Raw genomic sequence first — 7,587 nt, forward strand, 5'->3', positions numbered from 1 at the left:
TTATAGTATACATATTTGTCTCCCCAGTCAGCCTGTGTGCAGCTTGAGACAGGGAGCAGATCTACACTGTGCTCTCCCCCTGCATTTTATACCACATGCTGAATACAGATGCCTAGTTAGTATCCTTCGGTGGTGATGATGATGATCAACAGCCACCATTTGGGTTTCAGATCTACATACAAGACAAGCCAGTGGATTCTTATAATAAATCTAAGGCACCGTCTAAATGAGAAGGGTCCTATAGTCAAATGCCTACAAGTGCTAGGTAGGCAACTTGCATAAGGTGGGCCAGGGTGGGACAGTGGGGAATAGTGGTGACTATGGCAGAGGAAACCCAACACCTCCACCATGCTGCCCTTAGGACCATCCCTTAAGCCTGAGTCATAGCAATGTCGTCGGGGTCTCGGCGACTTACTCTAACCCCTATGAATGGGAAAACTGAGGGTCCCAGAAGGGAGGTAAATGAGCTAAATGCAAACAGAAACCTAGGCCTCCTAATCCCAGCCTAGGAGTCTTCCTACTGTTCCACGTTCCTTCCTTGCCCTTCCAGTATTTGTCATCAATAATCACAAACACGTATTGAGCATCCACTAAGGTATCGGCATAAGAATGAAGAGGACAGAAATACAGGATATAGCTCTGACTTGTGATTTTCATGGAGAGCTTTCTAGGAAACATACCGAGGCAATCCTGGCCACACGGCACAAGGGCAAGAGAAGGTAGATCTCTAAGCCGCCCAGGGTCTGTGCTAGCCCTGAGTGGGATTCCCTAGGCTGATTTACTTTCAACCAGGCCCTATACTTACAATTCTACTAGCTGTCACCAGGTAAGGTGGGGACAGGGCGGGGGTGCCGTAGGCCATTGAGCCCACTGATGAAAACCAGTCAAATTAAAAACCTCACCCCTGGTGGCAAGCTAAGACACTCTATGGTGTGGGTCAGAGAATGGGCATCAAAGCAGGAACAGGAGTGACCTGCAAAGTCTGGGAGGCAGAGCAGGTAACTAGGAGGAAGGGCCCCGTACAATCCAGAGGATGCTCTGGGTAGCACAGATATACCCTAGACCTCCAAGAAGTTCCTGCTGCCTAAAATCGCCACCCTCACTAACTGGCCAGGAAACCCCCTTCCCCTCACCTCCCCTCCCTCTCAAGGGAGAATTCCTTCATAAAGTCCAGCTGATTGTCCCTCTCCCAGGTCAGACGACAAAGGCTTGTCCCTCTGGCACAGAAAGGACTGTGAAATAGGAACCTGGCAGGGCCAGGTATGGCATAAGGCCCAAGATGGGAGCAAGGGGTCCAGACTGAGGGGAGACCAGATGGGATGATGGGAGCCTGTACTGGGTCCCTAAAAGGGCACTGCAAGGTTGTCCAACTTCACTGACTGCTCCCTTTAGATCCAACCCAATACTAGTCCTCTTTGACAAAAAAAAAAAAAAAAAAAAAAAAAAAAAAAAAAAAAGGAAGATATATTTAGCATATAACAACCCCCAAAAGGAGGTAGAGATAAAAATAAAGTTGCTCCTGTTTTCTGTTTTTGAGAAAAATAGGAAACTTTCTGGGTCACATAAGTGGCACAGAGAGCTATGGACCTACTTCTAACTGAATGCAAAGGGCCCTAGGCATGGCTGCCCCCAGGGTATCAGGGCCCCTGTCTATATAAACAACATGAGTCAGCCAAAATCTGCATGTCAGCACCATTCTGGCCACCAAATCTCTTGCAATCCTACAAAAGAAATGTTATGCTGGCCAGTGGAAGCAATCAGCATGCGAGGGAGCCCTCCTGGAACCAGAACCCACCTACAGGACCCCAGGATAGCCCCACAAGGTCAAGTCTGGGCTCCTTGAGGCATCTAGCCAACCCCACAGGCAGAGGTGATGGTAGAAGGAAGTCAGAGTGTCCCCAAGGGACTGCCTCTGCTGAGGGAAGCCTTAGCTGATTTCAAGGCAAGTGCTCCAAATCGTGGAGACTCTGGAGCACAGGGTCCAAAGCCATACTCGCTGCTGCTACCCCAGCAACACATTCCTCTCCATACACCCCCACCTCCCCTTTCCTCAGAGTGTGCATCATAGTCTCAGGAAATGTTTAAATCCAGCAAATATCTTCTGGGCACCTCCCAAAAGGCCCACACAGGGGGGAGTCAAGTTACAGAGACAGGGCATGGGCCAGAATGAGCCTCCCCTGACTAGGAGAAACTTAGTGACAAAAGGAAGAATGAGCCAGATGCCGGCAGGGCCATGATGCCAGGCCCAAGGAGCATGTGTGCCCTCTGCATGAAGGGGAGAGAGCAATGGTCTGAGCAAAGGGACCCAGAGAGATGAGAGAAAGAGGGGAACAGGTAGCCAATTTGTCTGTCCCCAGACTGCTGGGGGAGGGAGGTGTAGGACCTCCTAGAACTCTGTCGTCGGTTTTTCTGCAGTGAGCTAGGGAAAGTTTTTTGAGGACAGCCTAAGACCAGAGTTTGGAAAGTTATCAGTGTTTGTGAGCAGCCGCATTTGTAAAACGGAAATTCCACCTCCCTTGCTGGGTTTTGAAAAGTAAATGAGATATAACTTTCTAGAAAGGTCTTTGCAAACCTTAAGCACTTCCCACACTGATGCATGACGAGTCGGTGATTGAACAAGTACAGACGGTAAGTTAGGATATAATAAACTGAATGCCAGAAAAGTTGTCTTCCTTTGTGGGAGCTGGCAACAGGCCCTCCTGGATCTATAACCTAGCTTCACCCGGAGACAAGGCTGGAGGAGGGAGGATTTTTGCTTAAACCCTGACTGCAGCCCGCTGCTGGGGCTCCTGTCATCACCAGTGAGAATACTACCTTATCTGGAGCCCCGAGATCCCTGCAAAGGAGCTGCTGCGACACCCCTTCCGCACCAGCTGCTCCTATATTTAGTTACTGGTGTGGTCACTTGGGAACTTTAGAGCCTGGCAGCCGCTCCAAAGGGCAACTCGAGCCTCTTGAGCCATGTGTGCAAGCTTCCCCACCGCTGGCTCCTGCGGGTCCTTCCGGCCACGCCAAGCTGGGGAGCAGGTGGGAAGGTGAGAGGCTGAGGGCTGGATGGTATCCAAATAGCCCCAAAAGCCCTCGAGACCTGGACAGGGTTGACCCACTTTTCTACCCAAGGGAAAGCAGTCCGCTGGGGCATGAGCGGGACGGGCCGGCGCCTGGTTTTGAGCCTCGGGGTTCGAAGCGCCGTGCGCGCTCTGCTCCGGGCACCTAGGCACCCTGGGACGGCGTCTCCAAGGTGTGTGCGCCTGGACCAGGCCAGGGTCCCCGCGCCTGGCACAAGGGGAACGCCTCACTCGTCTACCCCACCCCCCGGCGCCCGCAGCCAATGGCTCCTCGTCGCCGGCCCCCGGCTCGCGCGGCAGGCGGGGACTGGGAGAATAAAGCAGGCAGTGGGGGAACGCTGATGCTAGCCGAGGGCCGAGGACTCCCGCGCTGCCCGGAGGCCAGGAAGCATGCTCCGAGGCAGGCGTCTGCAGGCCCTCAGAACGGAAGCAAGCCCAGAAAACGCTGCTTCAGGAACGAAATACACAACAGCTTCTACCGGCAAGGGCGCCTCCCGCGGGGACCAAGGCCCGGCACCGCTTCCCCCGGCTCCCTATTCCCTGCCACCGCTGCGCCCACTCCCGCGAGCCAACCGGGGTCCAGCAGCAGTTTGCAAACAGGAGCCGGCACGTCGCCGGGCCCCTTGGCACTGCAGAAGCCGCAGCTGATGCACCGCTGCTCTTTCCACCCGGTGACCTGGGGGAGGGGTGAGGACGCTGCAGAAACGGGGGCACTTCTCTCCCTCTCGCCCCCAGCCCTCCAGCGCTCAGCCTCAGACTACATTTACTTTGCGGGGCACGAAGCGTGGGGACCCGTTCTGGGCCGCTCTCTGCTCCACTTACAGCGACAATGCCTCCTAGCGCCCTGCGCAGCGCAGTCACGCTCCCTCGGCCGCCGGCGGCGCCCCATGCAACAGCGGCGCGCTGGAGCGGGCGGGGCGCGGATCGCGGGACCGCGGGCTCTGCGCGCACGACCGCTCGGCCAATCGCCGCGCGGGCATAGATGCCGGGGCGGGAGCAGGCCGCGGGCCCGGGCCGCGCGCAGCCAATCAGTGAGCCGGTCCTCACGCTGCGCCCAGGAGCGGCGCGCGCGGAAAAGCGGCCCGCGCGCTCTCGTCCGCAGGGTGGATCCGCTTTGTGTGCGGCTTCTGGAGGGAAAACAACGAACGTGTCGCACAGACCCCGAAATCAATAAATAGGACTCCAGATTCTTCTCGACAGAATAGAGTTGAATTAGCCAGATCAGGGGCACTTTGAGAAACGTGAAGATGGGGGGGATAGAAAACTTTTCATGTGATGACTTCAGCTGCCCATTCGGGTTGTTAGAGACAATTGTGGCTGCACTAAGTTATCTCACCTTTCTAAATTCCAGCATTCTCCTCTATACAGTAGGAATTAAAATACATAAATACTTTACAGGGGGTCACTGTGAGGATTAATGCATGAAATGTTCCGGGCAGCGCTGAGCATGACAGCTCAGGGAAAGGTGGCTGCTTCACAGGTCTTTATTTATGGAGGACTCACCATATACCCTTTACAAGGCACTATGGAGACGACCAAAGAAGCGAGGCTCCTGACTCAACCCATGGCAATGATCAACATGTCAAATGCTCTAAAAGCGTGTATTAAATATGTAGGAGTTCTGAAGAAAGAACATTTAACTCGGCCTCCGGGGACTGGGGCAGTCAGATAAGGAACACACATTCCCCTGGGTCTTGATGGATGTTACCGGTTGAATTGTCTTCCCAAAAAGAGGTATCCTGAAGTCTTAACCCCCAGTACCTCAGAAAGTGACCTTATTTGGATCATTGCAGATACTAGGTAAGATAAAATCATACTGGAGTAGGGTGTGAGTGGTGTTCTGATAGGAAGAGACAGAGACACACAGGGGGAAGGGCATGTGAATACAGAGGCAGAGATGGGAGTAATGTGCCTAGAAGCCAAGGAACCCCAAGGACTGTGTGGGCAAGGACCCGAAGGTAGGAAGAAGCAAGAAAGGAAGTAACTCTGCAGACATCTGATTTTGGACTTCAACCCTCCAGAACTATGAGAAAACATATTTCTTTTAAGTCACACAGTTTGTGGCAATTTGGAAACTAATACAATGGATGAGTAGGAATAAAGGGAAGGGGAGGAGAAATGCCTCCAAAGAAAGTCTTTCAACCTGAATGCCTTGTGTATGCAGGATCCTGTGTCAAGAGCAAAGAGACACAGACCCGCCTTCAAGGGGTTACCACTCAGGTGGATGCCTGAGTGGCCATGTTTTCTGACTCCTTCTCAGGAAGACTGTCTACGGAAGTCTTTCCCCAAACTCGTCATCACTCTATCCCTGCCACATACATGCCAGGTACAAGATACAAATAATAATTGGATCAAGTCCTGTTCTGCCCAAGCCAAGATCCTTACTACTCTGGACAAAGCAACCCCGGCCACTTGTTTCACTTAAAACCACCCTTACAGGGTACCTGGCTGGCTCGGTCGGTAGACTATGCATCTCTTAATCTTGGGGTCAGGAATTCTAGTCCTGTGTTGGGTATCATCATAAAGCTTACTTTAAAAAAAAAAAAAGCCACCAGCCTTACATCTCTGGCCGATTTCCACATGTGGATGTCTACTCTTCCCTGCCAGGCCTTACACAGATCTGAGATTGCCAGTGCGGTGCTTCTGTGCACATAGTAAGGTCTCAGTAAATGCCATTGGCTGATGGTCCCAGCCTAAGGCATCCCATATTCGTGCCTTATCATACTCAGTCCCATCTCCCAGGAGTTTCATCCTGGACCCTCCAACTCTACACGGGCAAGACTCCTGCCCAGCTCAAACACCACGTCTTCTGCACTTACTGCGCCATGCCCATTACTCTGCCATCTCTGCACCAGTCTTTTCTCCCAAGACTCTGCCTGATTTCAAATCAACCAGAGCTTGGCACACGGTAAGTGCTTGTATCAGTCAGCACTTTGTTTTCCTGTCTAATAAAGCACTGCAACAGGCAGAAGTGTCTTAAAGCAATAAATATTTATTTAGTTCGTGATTTTACGGGTCAGCATTTTAGGCTGGGCTCAGCTGGGCAGTTCTTCTGGTCTCAGCTGGATTCCCTGATGCATCCGGGGAGAGTAGCTAGGCAGCCAGAGGCCTCTGCTTCTGGGGAGATGGTTCACTCTCAACTGAGGTAACTGGGCCACAGGTCTCTCATCCACCAGCAGGCTAGCCCAGGCTGGTTAACACACAGCCACGTGGTTCCCAGAGCAAGAGTGGAATCATGCAAGGAAGGTCTCTGGAGGTCTAGGCTCAAAACTGGCATAAACAACACTTCCGTAGTCGTATTGACTAAACCAAGTCACAAGTCCAACCCAGGTTCAAGGGCAGGGAAATAGACTCCATCTTCTGATGGCCGGAGCAGCAATGTCCCATTGCAAGGAACATGGTTACAGGGGCAGGTAGAGAATCAAGGCTAGTTTTGCATTCTACTGCAGTGCTCAATAAATATTCCCATGATACCCAGCACACAGTGGGTGCTCGGTCAATATCGATCGGCAGTGCTAAGATTTTCAATCGTGATGTTTACTGATCTCATTCAACACAGTGAAGTGGTAAAATGTTATCTCTCACTCACAAGATATCCATTGCCACCTTCAGTTTCAGCATAACAAATGAGAGGGTCAGGGCTGGGCAAGGGAAAGCCCCACTGAAGCTTCTCAGTTAAGAAGTTCAGCTGGCCCCAAACAGGCTCCTGCTCCCAAACAGAGCATCTTTGGAGGTCTGGGCCCCATAGAGACCTGGTCCAAGTGTGGTCACCCAGATGGAAGCCATACACCTTCACCTGTAAACAGAGAGAGGCTTGGGTATTTGCCAGAGCTCAAAAACGGCCCAGTGGCTTTCCTGAAAGCCTCCCAGCTGCCTGCCAGATAGGAAACCTCTTGTGCAATGGCAAATCGTTATCTGGCTATTTCCTGAGGGGGTGCCCCTTGCTCAGCAGGATAAATTCTCAGCGTACCTGTGGACACTATCCTGTGGCCAAAGCCAGCAGCTCAACTCCAATGACTAAGAGCCCTAACGGGGGACCACTTCCCATCAAGAAATTACTACAATCAATGTCAAGTAGGATGAATCCTAATCCAATACGACTAGTGTCCTTATAAAAAGGGGAAATTTGGACACAAACAAATATGCATAAAGGGAAGACAATGTGAAGAGACACAGGAAGAAGAGGGACATCTACAGGCCAAGGATTGAGGCCTGGAACAGATCTCCTCTCAGCCCTCAGCAGGAACCAGCCCCGCCAACATGTTGATTTCACACTTCCCGGCCTCCAGAGCTGTGAGACAACTGTGGTACTTTGTTACAGCAGCCCTAGAAAACCAATACAAGACCTTTAATGTCTCCTTCTCCAGCCGGTTCTCCCCATCTTTGTCCTTATTGTACACCCCTTGAGGGAAAAGTACATTTAGGTAGGAACAAAACCTGAAGTCCCATTGACCTGTGTGAGCCAGAGCCTGCATATCATCCTGTGCCTTCCTGAGTCCTCCACGGTGGGCCACGCCCC

This window comes from Lynx rufus, unplaced genomic scaffold (assembly GCF_022079265.1).
Source record: "Lynx rufus isolate CCGP_SWC_20201006 ecotype Redwood Valley unplaced genomic scaffold, mLynRuf1.p SCAF_11, whole genome shotgun sequence".
Classification (NCBI taxonomy): Eukaryota; Metazoa; Chordata; class Mammalia; order Carnivora; family Felidae; genus Lynx; species Lynx rufus.